Source organism: Saccopteryx bilineata, chromosome 3, assembly GCF_036850765.1.
Source record: "Saccopteryx bilineata isolate mSacBil1 chromosome 3, mSacBil1_pri_phased_curated, whole genome shotgun sequence".
Taxonomy (NCBI): domain Eukaryota; kingdom Metazoa; phylum Chordata; class Mammalia; order Chiroptera; family Emballonuridae; genus Saccopteryx; species Saccopteryx bilineata.
The window spans coordinates 193,682,303-193,698,424 of NC_089492.1; positions in this window are offsets into that span (position 1 = coordinate 193,682,303).

The window sequence follows — 16,122 nt, forward strand, 5'->3', positions numbered from 1 at the left end:
AGGAATTTTAGACCAGATTCTATATAGGATCCTGAATGTTAGTTCAGTAATTGGGTTTTATCTCATAGGAAATGTTTATTTAAAAATAGTTTTTAATAGGAAACTGCCAATGACCTTGAAACACTATCCTGTTAGAATAAAAGAAAACTAAGATTTACAAGCAGGAATGGCAGAAGTGAACATATTTATGAGAACTCAGAGCCTGTTATCTTAACCTTGATGTTACCAAATAGGGTATCTAGAATAAGAGAGCATAGGAAACATCAGATCATCTATATTTATGAAGATAATAGCAAAATTTTTTCCAGAATTGATGAAAAATATGAATGCTCACATGGTAAGAACATTTTTAGTACCAAATAGTTTGAATTAAAATAAATCTACCTCTAAACATTTGGTGTTAAAATAAGAAACTGTTGAGGAAAAACATTAGAAGTTATTACAGAGAAAAAATATTTTATTTAAAGATAATAATGAGACTTTGAAAGACATTTCAAAGCAAAAATGGATGCGAGAAAACAGTGGAAATAATCTTAAATTTCTAATGGAAAAAATAAATATTAGTTAAATATATACTCAAGCTATTCTTCAAAGTTCAGTGTAAAGACACATTCAGATATAGTAGACTACTAGTGAAAAAATTACTGCATAATGTTCTTTAATAAGAATTAATTAACTAGGTAGAAAATTTGATAAAAAAATTAAAAAAGAATTAAACAGTAAACTTAGAAATTAATATTTTCAATAAATTAATATAACTATTAACATTTTAATATAAATATTGGAGTTAAAAAACATTAAAATTTTAATTATTACTAAATAGGAAAGTGATAAATAAAAATTTAAGCAGGCTAAATTCCATATCATATGCTGTAAAAAAAATAGAAATGCAAAATATTTTTAGATTTTGTCTAAAAATGTTTCTTTATATTTGTATATCAAAAACTTAACACTAACAGTTAAAAAAATAGAAACAATCTCTAGGTTTTTAACTAGGGAAAGAACAAGGAATAAATAAAATATTTATCAAGCAGAAAATAATAGTAAATATAAGCTCAAATACACATCATTACAATAAATAAAAAGGAGTTATACTCAGTATTTAAGAGAGTGAATACTAGCATGGATTTTAAAAAACAAATCCAGCTTTATGCTCTTGAAAGAGACAAACATAAAAAAAAGCTGCTTAAAATATTTGAAATCAAAGAAATAGAAGAACTTATAACAGGAAATGTTAATAAAATATAAGCTACCATAGCAGTTATTATACCAGACTAAAGAATTTTAAGGTGAATTGAGTTAGTAGGGATAAAATAAGAAAATATTAAGCCAACAGAATATCATGAACACATATGTATCTAATGGTGTAGCATCATTGTGATTAAAGCAAAATCTACCATAATTATTCAACTACTAGTTCTTTGTAAGGTTAAAAATTTCATATATATATGAATTATATATATATATATAGAGAGAGAGATATTTATAATTTCCAAGTATTTGATGAGCATTATAGCTATTTTCTCAGCTATTAAAGGACTGTCTATATAGCCTCAACACTCACTTTGACCATCTGATAGGGAATTACTTTAAACTACAATCCCGTTCAGCCTTCAAAGCGTGGCATTGCAGTAGTTGTGTTATCCAAGATGGCTGCAACCCACATGCTCTTCTTCAGTGTGACATTGACACTCCTTCCTTAGAGAAGCGAGGTCTGGTGTTTCTTTCCCTCTAAAGATCAGAATGGAATGGTAATAGAGGTAATATTCATAGATGCTGCATCCAAGCCTAGGTCATAAAAGAAAATACAGTTTCTGCCTTGTACTAAGATGTTTGCTCTTGGAACTCAGTAAACACGTTAGGAAGCCAGGTCATATGTAGATGTGATATGTAGTTTTTCTTGCTGACAATCCCAGATGAGGTCCCAGATACGTGAGTGAGAAAGCTTTTCTTGAAATTGTTTTAAACCCATTGTCAGATTACAAATTCATTAGCGAACCACACAATCCCTTGGAGCTTAATCAGTTCCCTAAAGTATAAAAATATATAATAAAATGATTGTTGGTGTTTTGCCCACTAAGTTTAGGACTTGCTTGTTCTATAGCAACTGAAAATTAAATATCATGACGGTTAGTTATGTGTTGAAATTTCTCTTGACTTCTGGCTATGATTCTGTCAGATATCTCCTAATTGCCTTGTACAAAAGTGTCCAGTTGTTGTACATGTTTTCCATCAGATTTTGCTACAGGTTCTTACATAGTATTTACATTTGCTCTGTGATACTAACACCCATTATCTTACTATTATTTTTCTTCTCTTTCATATAATTAGTAATATTATTTTGAGATTAATAACAAGATAAAGACACTAGCTAGTGATTGCCTGCTGATAAAAATTTTAAAATGAGATCAAGCACTTTTCTCTGTATATGGGAATATATGAGAAATTAAATTAGTATTTGGAATTTTTGTTTACCTTGTTTATTTGTTTTATTTTTGTTACAATTGCTATATAGCACTATATAGATTTAAGATATCCATCATAATGACTTGACATGCATATATTAAGAAATTATTACCACAATAAATTTAGTTAATATCTATTATATCACCTCTATTTACAATTTATGTTAAAAGGAGTATGATAATCTCAAAGATTTGTGGTATAAGGTGAAGTCATAATGTTAAAATTCTTCTTTCTTACTAAAGTTTAAGCAATTGCTGAGGTATGAATTTGCAAAGATTTTAACAATACATAGAAATGTGACAGAAATTTGATTTAAAGTAAGTTTTGTAAGTGGAACCTGGGAAGAGGACAGGTGCAGTTTATTTTTTCAGTTTTATGTCCTATACATTAATTGTGAATAACTCATCATCATTAGAATCCAACAAGAATAGGTAATTACATTTTCAAAAGATAGCTATAAGCTTTCTTCCTACAAAGTTACAAGTTAGTATCAAATGGTAAAAGTGAATATGAAATGTAATGAAGTGAAAGAAAATAACATAATCTGTCATTTTACAATAATTTATAGGTGACAATTTTACTTCTCTCTCTCTCTTTTTTTTTTTTTTTGGTCTGCATGGAAAGACTATATATACTTCGTACACTTTTTCTTTTCTTTAGGCTTTCTGCATGTGGGTGTTACATATTTTTCCCTACTTTAACCACGCCTGAGCAGGACAAATGACCTTCAAAAGTAAATAAGATTAAAGCTGAACACATCAGGTAATTAAATAAAAACATGGCTTGACAAGCAACCTCTGGACAGAATTACTGTTCTGTGTGAAAACTACACATTCAATTAAAGTGATTGGGAACGAGAAAACTAATGCTTTTACTTAGATTTTTTAGGTGCCAATATTCTACCTTCTGCCATGGATTAGAAAAGAGATTAGGAGAAAAAGGAAATCTTTAGTGATTTTATACTGCATTACTCTTCCTTAAATGTGAAATGTCATTCTTAGAGCCAGGAAGGGTATTTCAATTCTAAAGAATTTTTTATTTTATTGTATTTTAAATTGCTTCATATTAAATATTATGTATTAATAATATATAATTAATAAGATTTTTATCTAGATTTTTGCCTTATTATATAGATTTTATGCCCTATTTATATAAATATAATCATATACTCTGTTGTTTTGACCAATGAAGAATAGGTAGATAGTTGACTCAGTCAAATCTTCATGCAGGCACCAGGAAAAATCTAACTCACACTTTTTTAAAATTTACGCTATAATAATATCTTAACAAACCCAGTAAAATTAAATTTATAGTTTTATTTTGCCATATATAACATTTTATTTTATTATTTTTCTCTTCTCCATGAAAGTACATAAAAGAAAAATATTTTTATTAAGGTTTTGTTTTGACAATTTGGGGTTGTAGCAACACAAGAAAATAAATTCAAACCATATAATTTAATTTGCTAAATCCAAAACCACATTTTGTTGTGTGTTTAATTTTTTTTCTTTATTTTATCTGGATTCTGTTATTTCAGCTTTGTATTGTTTAAAGGCACTGTAAACTCCTAAATATTTATACTATGCTGGCACAAATACAATTATAGAGACATTTCTTTCAGTAATAGTTTGAGCAGATTGAGGTGATGATGATGAACCATGAATCTTTTCATATAGATCAGTTATAAACTTTTTCTTTATTATTAAGTGAAAGGTGGGGAGGGAGAGACAGAATCCCACATGAACCCAGACCGGGATCCACCCAGCAAGCCCCCTATCACTGCCTGTCTGGAATGCTGCTCCATTGGTCAGTAACCAAGCTTTTTTAGTGCGTGAGACGAGGCTCGGGAGCCATGCTCAGGTCCAGGGGCCAACTTGCTCAAACCATTTGAGTTGTGGAAGGGGAAGAGAGAAAGAGAGAAGTGGAGGGTGGAGAAGCAGATGGTCACTTCACCTGTGTGCCCTGACTAGGAATCAAACCAGGATTTCTACATGCAAGGCCAGCACTCTACTGCTAAGCCAACTGGCCAGGGCCCAGTTATAAATTTTTATTATGTAGTCCTAAGAATAAATGAGAGGAGTGGGTAATCAAGTTTGTAAATGAACCACCTAAAAATTCATCTTTTAGAAGACTGAAGAAATCATTACCCATACTATCAAGTTTTCTAGAGGATTGAAAAAATATTGATAAAGCCTAAAACTTTTTTAAAAATGGTCATAATTGACATGAGTGTCTGAAATTTGAGATCTGGTTATCTGAATGCAACAGCAGTCATTCTTCGTAATCTGGATTTCATTAGTAAGCACATTTCTGTAGGTACTTTTGTGACATAAGCCCATTAACATTTGCTAATGGTTTCATTTATATTCTAGTTACTTCATAAAACATGTCTCAACAATTTGATTGCTAATTGTTTTTAAGTAATATTTGTTTTACTTTCTTTCATAGTCTCCAGCTTTTTAGTAGGACACAGACAATCCAAGTTCTGGGCCTATATTTGTTTTATATTTTATTGATTCTGTTAAGTCATAATAATTCTCTGGGCAAGTCATGATATTTCTTTGGCACAAGAGGCCTCATTGCTGACCTACAGGTAATATTTCCTGACTACCTTTGTTTCTTCTTGTTTTATTTACTGAATGAGGCAACATATGTGAAACTGCCTTGTAAATGATATAAAACTGTATGGTGTCATTATTGTGCTGCTGTTCATGTTTAATACATGCCCAAAGTAGGAATGGCTTCTTCATGAAGGAAAAATATATGTTAATGCTAATTTAAATTTAAATTCCACCAGTCAGGACCTGTTAAAAAAATTCTTCCTCTAACCAGACATTTGAGCTTAGATAAGTCTTTTCCCTTCTCAATTACATCTATAAAATGAAGCTAAAAATGAAATCATATTAAAATATCACTCTAAATACTAAATAATGTGAATGCATGTGTCCACTTTTATATATCAATACACAATTCCAGAATATTTGAAAAATTATATTTTCCAACATTTAATCATTAATTTTTAAAACAATATTTTATTATACTTCCTTTAACACATGTGTCTATTCATCAAGTCATCAAGACTTCATTTCAATACAAATATGAAATATTACATCTAGAAGGACATTAAACTGTTTTATCCAACCTCTTTAATTTATGGGTACTTAAACTGGAAAACAGAGCGTAGAAGTAACTGGCAAACTATAAATTGCTTATACTTGAAAACTACATTTTGCAAGGTTTTTGTTTTTTGTTTTATAGATATTCAAGCTTCAGCTACATGACCAAATATAATTTTAAGTAGAAAAGCTTTATTTTTTTCATATCTATACTACACATTAGGTTTTAATATAGAGAGCTGTATGTGAATGATTAAAACTTATTCCTGCATCCCACCAAGCAGTTTCTATATATGTGCCTACATTTCAGTGACAGTTCACTGCTAACCCTTCCGATCACTTAGCTAAGCACTAATGTGTGAAAAACTGCGTCTGTCAGAAATGTAAAAATAATTATGCCCACCTTGATCTTTTCCATTTAATAATTTGGGTCATGGATTGGTAACCTTTCTTTTGCCTACTGTGCACTCATAAATTACTTTTATAGATCAAGAGAATTTGAACTTTCAAAAGTGCTGTTTTAGCTTAAAATTTTATGATTTAGATATTCTATTTATGTAAGTGAAAACTATAGTAAGCAATTTTTCATTCATCATTTGAATAGTTGCCATAGTATAGGGTTTTTTTTAATCTTGAAATCATAGTGTATCTATAGAAGAGCATTTGACTACATGTGTAGACACCAGGCATTTAAACAATCATAAAACAAACTTTCAAGGTAATGTAAGTGGCTTACCCCCTCATCAAATTTCTACTGGGAGCACTTAATGAACATGCATTTCAGGAGACCTATTTTGAATCTTTTCACATTCATTCAAATCTATATTATGAGATTTGGGAAGGTAAATACTGTAATCATGTTGTTTTTCTATTAAACTAGAAAAGGCTAATAAACTTTCAAATATCAATTTAAAGGTGATGTGATGAAAGCATTCTAGATTGGTATTGTTTTCTTCCAGGTTATTGGCCTAAGAAAAAATTAGAAAAATCCACATAAATATAAAAATAATGCCTGCCTTTTAAACTACTACTCATATTCATAGTTTAATTGTTTATTAGTTAATAATTTTAAATATGACAGTATTTGATTTAGGTTTTAAGCTTTAATAACTTGTTCATTAGTATGAAGTACAGTTTCTTTATACAAGTAGCTTAAAATGATGGATACATAGTCGCTCTTGCACAAGCACCTAATATGATGAATATATTGTTGCTCTAGCACAAGCACTTTACTGCTACAATTAAAATGTTTCAGGTATAAAATATTTACATAAAAACTTGTCTTTATTTTCTCATCTAATAAGTGTGATGTAACCATTTTTCAAAACATTTATTATTTCTTCATAATAGCAAAAGTCATCTTTCTCATAACTCCCCAAATATTTCTAAAAAGTAGGTAAATGTTGTGAACTACTAATTTTATTTTGCTATTGGGGAAATCAAGACATTAGTTTAGCTCAAGTATTACTTGACCATAGGCCAAAAAATTACTATAAAATGTGTGGCAATTCATTTAAGAAAGAAAATCTTCCAACAATCAGACTATGTTCATTATGTTTTAATACATTTATTATAAAGTTAACAAAATCCATCTTTTAGAAGCAGCATTCAAGAAAGTCAGCATGTGTGGGTGGAGCACAGAGTGCATTCCTAGCAGCTGTGGCTGATGCAATGCTGTAAGAATACTCCAGCTCCCAGAAACCTCCTGGGCACACCCAGGAAAGAAGCTCGCTCCCTATAAGGAAGTGACTTAGCTCCAATCACACAGCTCACTGATCTTTTCAGCCATTGGCTATGAAGGACATGCTGTAACATCCTATTGGCTGAACCCATGTATATAAGCTAGTTTACTTCCTGAATAAAGTGGATCTGCATCACTGAACCTGGGCCCAGAGCCGGGTCTTTGCATCTCCATTGTTCTCACCCCTGGCAGGACATGTCCACAGCATGAACTGTAAATCTGTTTTCTCCTTAGCCCACAGCATTGAAGTTATCTAGAAAGAAAGAAAGAAAGAAAGAAAGAAAGAAAGAAAGAAAGAAAGAAAGAAAGAAAGAAAGAAAGAAAGAAAGAAAGAAAGAAAGAAAGAAAGAAAGAAAGAAAGAAAGAAAGAAAGAAAGAAAGAAAGAGAGAAAGAAAGAAAGAAAGAGAGAAAGAAAGAAAGAGAGAGAGAAAGAAACCCATCAGGGCCTGACGTGTGGTGGCACAGTGGATAAAGTGTCGACCTGGAAATGCTGAGGTCGCCGGTTCAAAACCCTGGGCTTGCCTGGTCAAGGCACATATGGGAGTTCATGCTTCTTGCCCCCCCTTCTATCTCTCTCTCTCTTCTCTCTCTCTCTGTCTCTCTTTCTCCTCCTCCCTTCTCTGAAATTAATAAAAAAAAACAAGTGATAAATAATTGTTTAATAACCAAATGTGAGACAATAAATAACAGAAAAAAGAAACAAATACGTGAAAAGGCAATCTGCTGTGTCAATATTCAAATCACCCAAACATAGAATTGGAAGGAATACATTGTTTTGAATCTATAACAGTTTATTTAGTCACTCTTTTTTATTGTGTTTACAGTAAAGGTGACCATGCTTGAGAAAAAGGACAGTTTTCTTTTTTCTTAACCTCATAATTTCTGGTCTTGCTTATGGAAAATCCTCCTCTATGGCTATAGTAGTGTCTGAAAAGAAATGGTTCATGAAGAAAATATCATGAAATTCTGACAGGGTGTCAATTGAACCCATTTGTAACACTGGTCCCTGTATATCTCAAGATGCTGCATCTTCTGAAAGGGGAGCGATGAAACATGACATAGAGAAAAGGAAGTTTCCAAAAAAAGTACCTTGGGTTAATTGTCTTATTAACAGAGCCCCACCACCTCAGAATAATGCAGGAGTTTTCTAGGATTGAAGCAGATTTATGGAAAATAAAACATTTTTTAAATTTTTATTAATTTTAATGGGGTGACATCAATAAATCAGGGTACATATGTTCAAAGAAAACATGTCCAGGTTATCTTGTCAATCAATTATGTTGCATGCCCATCACCCAAAGTCAGAGTGTCCTTCGTCATCTTCTATCTAGTTTTCTTTGTGCCCCTCGCCCTTCCCTTCCCTTCTCCCTCTCTTCCCCCTCCCCCCCCAACCACCACACTCTTGTCCATGTCTTTTAGTCTCATTTTTATGTCCCACCTACGTATGGAATAATGCAGTTCTTGGCTTTTTCTGATTTACTTATTTCACTCCGTATAATGTTATCAAGATCCCACCATTTTGTTGTAAATGATCTGATGTCATCATTTCTTATGGCTGAGTAGTATTCCATAGTGTATATGTTCCACATCTTCTTTATCCAGTCATCTATTGAAGGGCTTTTTGGTTGTTTCCATGTCTTGGCCACTGTGAACAATGCTGCAATGAACATGGGGCTGCATGTGTTTTTATGTATCAATGTTTCTAAGTTTTGGGGATATATACCCAGTAGAGGGATTGCTAGGTCATAAGGTAGTTCTATTTGCAGTTTTTTGAAGAACCACCATACTTTCTTCCATAATGGTTGCACTACTTTACAGTCCCACCAACAGTGAATGAGGGTTCCTTTTTCTCCACAGCCTTTCCAACATTTGCTATTATCTGTCTTGTTGATAATAGCTAATCTAACAGGTGTGAGGTGGTATCTCATTGCAGTTTTGATTTGCATTTCTCTAATAACTAATGAAGATGAGCATCTTTTCATATATCTGTTGGCCATTTGTATTTCTTCCTGGGAGAAGTGTCTGTTCACGTCCTCTTCCCATTTTTTTATTGGATTGTTTGTTTGTTTGTTGTTGAGTTTTATGAGTTCTTTGTATATTTGGATATTAGGCCCTGTTTGAAAATATCATTTCCCATTTAGTTAGCTGTCTGTTTATTTTGTTGTCAGTTTCTCTTGCTGAGCAAAAACTTCTTAGTCTGATGTCGTCCCATTCATTTATCTTTGCCTTCACTTCTCTTGCCTTTGGAGTCAAATTCATAAAGTGCTCTTTAAAACCGAGATTCATGAGTTTAGAACCTATGTCTTCTTCTATGTACTTTATTGTTTCAGGTCTTATATTTAGGTCTTTGATCCATTTTGAATTACTTTTAGTACAGGGGACAAACTGTATTCGAGTTTCATTCTTTTGCATGTAGCTTTCCAGTGGAAATAAAACTTTTAACTTCACTTAGAGGTCGATTTCTGTTTGGTACTACATAGTGGTTTTCTTCTTCTAACTTTGTGATGGCAGACATCTGGGCACTGGCCAATAGTAGCTTCTCTGACTAAGATCTTGCAACACCATTTCATTGGGAAACAATATTTGCTCAGGTAGAATTCACTTCCTTTGTTTGGCTCAGTGGAAACAAAAACATTATTGTTAATTAATCTGTTGAAATTCTATTTTGGTCAACAGTTCTAAGAAATATATCTCAAAAGTCTTTGAATAGAGTAGCTATTAATCAGCCATACACATTTATAAGTATTCCAGTTCAAAGCATTCATTTTGCAAAATATTTTATGCCTGTTGCATGCAACTGATGATCAACTAGAGTTTCCAATTGTTTTTCAAGTTTGTTTGTTTTTTCCAATGGATTATGCACCTTTGGAAGTTTGACAAAATGCTGTTTATTAGTCTCATGCTGGGGTGCCTCAGTCTCTTGCAGTGCTTGGTGGTTTACATGATGTCATCTGCACAGCGTATGTAAGAATATCACATCAGATGAGAAGAAGGGGGGGTCCAGGACTTGACTGAGAGAATCTGAAAGCAGAACATATGAACTGACTTTTCCTCTTATAGCATCTCTCTGGGACATGCAGCATGAAATTAAGTTTTGACCTATATAACTTTACTATAGTGCATCTTAGATGCAAACTTCTATTAAATATTTCCTTCTGTGTAATAAAGACTAACTTATTGCAATGAATTTTACCTGCCTTTTAGAAGTAGAACAGTGTGGGGTAGCTGTGTTAGGCTTCCTGGCTGGGTTACCGGCTACAAGAGCTTTTACTGATTGGTGCGTGAGCATGTGGCTGTGCCACGTGTGTATGGACTATGTAAAGCTATGGGTGCTTGTGCTCAGGGGGATTGTGGATGGAGGATTATGTATTGCCTGCCACCACAGTAAGGGGCCATTTTGGCTGTTTGTTTGCCGGAGAAGAGGTTTTCCTTTGCCCGTTTGCTCGTTCACCATTGTGAGACTCTATTAAACAGTAATGGCCCAACACTTCCTGGCTCTGCAGATTCTCTACTGTCTGCCCAAATTCGAAGCAAAGCTGCCTGGCCTCAGCCACCAACATTACAAACAGTTTTTCTTAACTTTTAGGAAGAATACCCACTACTAGCAGCTATATGACATCTATTTATTTATGTATGTTTAAGAATATTTGAGAAGAATAAAAATCTTCTTTCATTTTTCTTTTTTTCCTTCTTTCCCCAATAAACTCAGCTGCTTACAAAACTGGTACTTTTTATCTGATTACTTTTAGTACTTATGTGAAGTAAGAAAATAGACTGTGTTCCTTAAGTGGCCATAATAATAAATTAAAATATTGAAAGAGCAGTGTTGAATGAGATTTCTGTTTCAGTATTTGTAATGCTGGTGGCCAAGGCCAGAGGCAGGTTCACACTTGGTTTGGGCAGAGAGTAGAGACACTGCAGAGCTGGAAAGTGTCGGGCCATACCCGTTTATTGGACGCTCACAAAGACAGGCGAGCAAATGAACAAAAAAAGGAAAAGAGCTAATAAACAAAAGAAAATCTGCTATTAGCAATAAGGGCAAGGGAGCAAGGAAAACTGCACCTCATGGTGGTGGGAGAGTGATCTGGGAGAATCACCATCTCGGGGAAGCACCCATAGCCTCATAGAGGCTCTGCACACGTGCCTCTGCCATGTGCTCACGCATTAATCAAGCAAAGTGCTTGAAGCCGGTAAACCCACGAACAAGCCTAACAGTATTTAGACTGTTAAAATAAAACTAACACTCCTTGAGAGGTTGTTTTTGTTGTTGTTTTTTAGTGCCGAAACCCAGGAGGTTGACTTTTTCAGTGCAGGGACATACCAAGATCCCTGACTTCAATCACATTTTAGTGCTTTGTTTTGTTTTAAAATTATGCGGTGGTGCTGGAGTCCAACTACCTCAATTTTTTACTGCACAAGTGGAAAAATTGAAATCTAGAAAGCAGGATTGCTCAAGATCTCACAGGTGCTAAAGGTTCCTTATTTCACCACCTGTTGTTTCTTAGTAAACTGTGTTGAAGGTATTATTTGAGTGTAGGTGAGATGACTTATATAAATGTTTGACCACTCTGACAATTCTTCTAGTGCATTGTGTGACAGCTGTGTTAGGTTTGTTCACGGTTTACCAGCTGCAAGCACTTTGCTTGATTAGTCCGTGAGCACGTGGCAGAGGCACGTGTGCATATAGCCAAAGCTATGAGTGCTTCCCCTGGGTGGTGATTCTCCAAGATCGCTCTCCCGCTACCATGAGGTACGGTTTTCCTTGCTCCCTTGCCCTTACAGCGAATAGCAAATTTTCCTTTGTTTATTAGCTCTTACCCTTTTGTTGTTCATTTGCTCGCCTGTCTTTGTGAGCCTCCAAACAACGGGTATGGCCCAACACTTTCCAGCTCCACAGTGTCTCTACTGTCTGCCCGAATCCAATGGGAACCTGCCTGGCCTCGACCACCAGCATTTCATGCATATGCACTATCTAGCATTTAAATACACCACCAGTGGAACAAAGACTCTTTGCTTAAAAACTACTTAGTAATGACCTGTATTATTTTCAGAAGTCGATTTAACAGTGGGTACACCAGGCATGCGCCCTGGGCCCCTGACTTCTGAAGGGTCCTGCAAAACCCAAACTTGACACTTTTTTTTCTAATGTAAGGGGCCCAATATTTTCTTCTGCACCCGAGGTCTCAACCAACCTTAATCCACTTCTGATTGTCCTTAAAATGCCTTTGTCTAATGTGTTTTTGGTAGGAATGGCTCTGGTCACAGCTCACTATAGGGAATAATACTGGTGAGACTAATTAGTAATAAATCTAAATCACCAAGAGACCCATGGAAACCTGAAATGAAAAAGTAATAAAAATAAGTGAGGTACTTGGTGCATAGTGTATATTTATCTCATCAATATCTGTGATTTTTGTGTAATTCCCAAAATAGTTATGTTTCAATAGCAATGTTTCTCAATACTTAAGTTTGCCTGTCTTAATTAAATATTTCTACTTTTCTAAGTTTGTATCAGTGAGTTACATACTCTTACATTTCCACTGATTATGACTCACTGATATGCATACATCAACAGTTATCTTCTACAAATCACTTCTGATCAGGAAGACTTTTATAAGGGTTTTATTCTATAGTTTTTTTTAAATATACATTTTTCTTTAAGAAATAGAAAACAATACAATATTTCAAAGTACTATTAAGCAAAGAGTCCAATTACTCACACTAGCACTGATGGTTAAGAATCTATAGCTGAATTTATGCCATCTTTTGAAACTACTATTTTTTCTAGTTAACTCGTGATTTAATAGGACAGATATAATGGTTCCTAGTTTCTGGATGATTTTAAGAAGTTTAAAAATATACTACATTCAATCCATGTTACTGAGCTTTTCACAAGCTTATTGTAAAAATACCCACATAGGCAAATAAGTTAAAAATAGAAATTTTATTCAGGTTAACTCAGGTGAAAAAAATCCTGCCAAAGATGATAGACACATTTTCTTCTTTTGGCTCTTTTATGCACAGTCACCATTTTCCACAAACTCTCGATTACAGAGTTCTTTTTTATTAGAATGCTCTAGCTCTTCCCAACGTGTGCTGCTTATTACATTAATACTGTTTCTAAGAAAAAGAGTCTTATATGGTTCACTAAGGGATACATGATCAGTTAAAGAAAAACAACAAGGAGATAGGATGTAAAACTACCAAAGGTCAACAAAAATAAATGGGATCTTGTTTACTTCAGGATTTCTCTATGGCTTTACTCCATTTCCTTTCAAAGTGAATCTGCTTAGGATGAGTATGAGAAGATTGATAATCCACACACACAAAAAAAATCCACTTTCTACAGAACACTTTCTCAATACACAGTTTAGAGATGGAGTGTTTGCAGGATAATGTTGAGAAAACCTTAACTGACCCCTTTACAATCCAGATTCCTATTTTATTTTTCTATTAACATCTTATATATGTGCTATTTTATTTTTTTCCTCTTCATGTTCATTAGTTTCTTACAGTGTAAGTGATTATCTGGAACCCATTTTTACATACTTCTGGAAAAATATGTAGTGATTGCTGTTTTAGGATCCTGAAGGTTATAGAAGAACAGGTCTGTCCATATGCCACTATCTCTCTCTAAGGCCAGTTTATGTTAGCAGAGTACAGTGGATAACCAATATGAAGCTAGATTATCCATCACTTCCCCTAAGTCAAATATTCAATTGATAATTTTTCATTCTGTTAAGTAACTGTGTTCACAGTGTGTACACATGCATGCACATAATTCACTTTTGCATATTATTAGAACACCACTCACAATTTTCTCATAGATAATATTTGAGTTTAAAATCTTGGTTTACATTTTGATTGTCAATAAATAAAAAATACTATGCTGCTTTTAAGTAAGAGAAAAAGTGCATTTGATTTTTTGTTTACTATCTCAAGAAAATAAACTTTACTGTGTCTTCAAAACCATATTTCTCTCTTTTTTTTGTATTTTTTTTTCTGAAGCTGGAAACAGGGAGGCAGTCAGACAGACTCCCGCATGCGCCCGACTGGGATCCACCCGGCACGCCCACCAGGGGGCGATGCTCTGCCCATCCGGGGCGTCGCTCTGTCATGACCAGAGCCACTCTAGCACCTGGGGCAGAGGCCAAGGGGCCATCCCCAGTGCCCGGGCCATCTTTTGCTCCAATGGAGCCTCGGCTGCAGGAGGGGAAGAGAGAGACAGAGAGGAATGAGAGGGGGAGGGGTGGAGAAGCAGATGGGCGCTTCTCCTGTGTGCCTTGGCTGGGAATCGAACCCAGGACTTTCGCATGCCAGGCCAATCATCTATCACTGAGCCAACCGGCCAGGGCCAACCATATTTCTTAACTATCAGTTAAAATTAGATAAAGCAAAAATGTCTCATTAAAGCCACTTATTATTATGATATTTTGATCCAATATTTCACATGAAAACAAATCTGCTTGATAATGTTTCTATTAAAGGTAATGCCTGTCTTGAATATTTCTTTTCTTCAAAAAGAAATAAGAATATATGATATAATGTACTTCATCTAAATTTATTTAAAGAAAAGTTATACTAATATGTAGCATTAAAGATAGCAGATAGATAGGGTTCTAATGCTAAAGAAAGACCAAAACAATATGGTTTACAAATCTACAGTTTATTGCTGGATAAGAATAAGCTATAACTACAGCCTTAAATCACTATGTGCATTATAGCCAAAAACAACCTCATAGCCAGAGGCAGGAGAAGTCAGGATGAGCTCACATGGTCCTCCCTCTGTGAAGAAATGACCAAAGGTGCTTTCTCTCTGGAATCACTAACTATAGAATTGTGCATGAAATATCTTGAAGCAGGGATCCCTAAATAAAGTTTTGACCAGTGTTCCTAATATCCTGCTAGTTATATGTGCATATTTCTTCTGTGTAATCAACTGAGCTCCATAAGAGTCTCACTAAGAAGTGCTGTAAATTATCAATCTTTTTTTTTTATTTAATAAATGAGAACTGAGGAGATAGTGAGACAGACTCCCGCATGCTCCGTGACCAGGATCCAACTGGCAACTCTGTCAGAGGCTGATGCTTAAGCTAATTAATTGAGCCACTGGCTGCAGGAGGGGAAAAGGGAGAGAAGGGAGAAAAGACAGAAGAAGAGAAGCAGCTAGTCACTTCTCCTGTGTGCTCTGACTAGGTATCGAACTTGGGACATCCACACACTTTAGGCCTACGCTCTATCACTTAGCCAACGGGCCAAGGCTCAATATCTTTTCTATTTCTTCAAAGTGGTGACATCTTCTATAATCTCTCTAACAGATTTTTTTAACCTATTAATATACAACAAATCATTCTTTCTATTTCATTGTTTTGTAATATTATATAAAATTCCTAAGGCTATTTTTCTTCTTTTCAGAATTTAATTCTTTGAATTCTTATAAAGTATATCTTCAATTTGATATTTCATGAACAAATTCATCTTTCATTGGCCTTGTAAAGATTTTATCACCAAATCATGTCTTTTGGAAGGCTACACTTAAAAAATATAATAATCTTTATTAAAAAATATAAAAATAAAATTAAATATAAAAATAGGGATTAAAATTAGTATGGTTTCATGATAATAATACAGTTTCACACAATTATTTTACTGTGGTTAGTGATGTAGTCCTTGCTTTCTCAGATTCTGAAAGTCAAGATGTAGAATGATCAACAATTTTACAAGAAATATTTGTAGAATCAAGCCTGCTGAGATCAATATCCCTGGAAACGGGAAAGCCAAGTTTTGTAGGTGAATAT